Source organism: Mustela erminea, chromosome 9 (genome assembly GCF_009829155.1).
Source record: "Mustela erminea isolate mMusErm1 chromosome 9, mMusErm1.Pri, whole genome shotgun sequence".
Taxonomy (NCBI): Eukaryota; Metazoa; Chordata; class Mammalia; order Carnivora; family Mustelidae; genus Mustela; species Mustela erminea.
This window is the reverse complement of record NC_045622.1, coordinates 23,087,770-23,089,605: the sequence shown is the minus strand read 5'-3', so window position 1 is coordinate 23,089,605 and position 1,836 is coordinate 23,087,770. Positions and strand designations below refer to the sequence as shown.

The 1,836-nt window shown below is 41.7% G+C and overlaps 1 pseudogene; it reads right to left on the bottom strand.

Annotated features, from left to right (window-relative positions):
* Window positions 1–777: 777 nt before the first annotated feature.
* Window positions 778–1,590, bottom strand: LOC116598818 (annotated as a pseudogene).
* Between the last annotated feature and the right edge of the window lie 246 nt (window positions 1,591–1,836).

The following is a 1,836-nucleotide window of genomic DNA, read 5'->3' as shown; positions in this document are numbered from 1 at the left end:
TCGCCAAGTCATGCTAACCAACAAGAGATGTGTGTCCATTTGCCCAAGTCTACTTTTGTGTTGTTCAGGATCATTTAAGAGTCTTCTGCATATAAGTTTTGATAGATTTTATCTTACCGATTAGTCCTAAGTATCTCATCTTTATATCTTCATCATTGTAAATGAGAATTTCTCTTCCATTATATTGTCTAACTATTTATTATTTGTGTATGTGAAACCAATTAACTTTTGAATGTTTATTTTATATCTTGCTGCAATGCTAATAGGGACATAAAAGAAAACACACACACAATTGCACAGCATTCATAAAGGTTTATTTCATTATTGGGGGGAAGCATATTTAACAGCTAAATACATCTAAGTAACATATAGGGGATTGCATGACTGCCGTGTTGGTATCTAGCTCAGATCCCAATTCACCTAGAACCCAGCTAACGAGTCACTGTCTGAATATTTAGGGGTACCTGGGTGGCTCAGTGGGTTAAAGCATCTGCCTTCAGCTCAGGTCATGATCTCGGGGTCCTGGGATCGAGCCCCGCATCGGACTCTCTGCTCAGAGAGGAAACTTCTTCCTCCTCACTCTCTGTCTGCCTCTCTGCCTACTTGTGATCTCTATCTGTCAAATAAATAAATAAATAAATAAATAAATAAATAAATAAATATTTAAAGCACAGCTCTTATTTAGATCAGACTTTGTTTTGATCATCTTGGTCACACTAGAAATACACAAAGGTGAAAGCTTCTGATATCCATTCCCAGAGGTTTCTTTCAGCTGGATTAGGCCTCTAGCCACAGAACAAGTCCAACTTTGGGACGTCTAGCATGAATACTCTTCCCAGCTACCAGAGCAGAAAGTGTACACTTGACCCAGGCCTCAGAGTCTGAGCCCACACTAATCAAACTAGAATTGTTGACTTTTTCAGAAGTGGAAGCAGAGGGATCCAACTGATACTTGGCTGTAACATGGAAGTGAGTGTAGTTGGCACCTGATGTCCAAGCAAGGTTTCCTGAAGTGTCAGTATCTTCACATACATTCTGCTAAATTGATCCTCCAAATTCTGTCCCATTGTTGACATTAGTGTATAGCTGGAAGTCCCCTGTCCTGAAACCCATCACAGAGCTAATTCTTGTCAGCTTTGACTTGACACTGTCAAGAGGTCTTCTGGTCCCCAGCAAGCCAGCCCTCATAACCAACCATAGCTAACCAAACAAAGTCAAGGTCAATATCACAACCAAGGTTTATCAACTCCCTCTTGTAAGACCTGATTTTACCACTTGCCTGTTTTGGCGAAAAGGATATTAAGTATGAGCTTTAAACCTTGATATATCTGGTTTTCAATTGCAAACTATGTTCCCATAGAGTTATCTGTGTTCCATTTTTCTGTGGAATTCCGACAAGACCCATACCATTTATATTTGGTCCCTGCTCTTCCATGAACTTTACCAGTGTCTGTATGAGATGAACCAGATATTGAGAATCCCACACCACTGCATGACTTTGTTTTCACACCCAGTGTCACCAACCCGAAACAAAATCTCTGCTGGAAATATCCCTGGTGTCTTTCCAAGGTCAGCATATGGTGGAAACATATTGGCCACGCATGGCTCTGTCCACAGGTGGCCATGGGAAGGTAAGGCCAGGGGAAACCCAGTGGTTTCCTGAGAGGGGAGGCTGCTACTCTGCTTGATGCTGATTCTCCTCAACTCGCTCAGGAGCTCAGGGACTCAGCGTCGGCTGCAGCTTCCACAGCTGGAGGATGAAGGAAAATGTCTTGTTTCATCATCACTGCCTTTTTGTTCTTATTAGATATAACTTGTGGACCATTTTAATTCCCT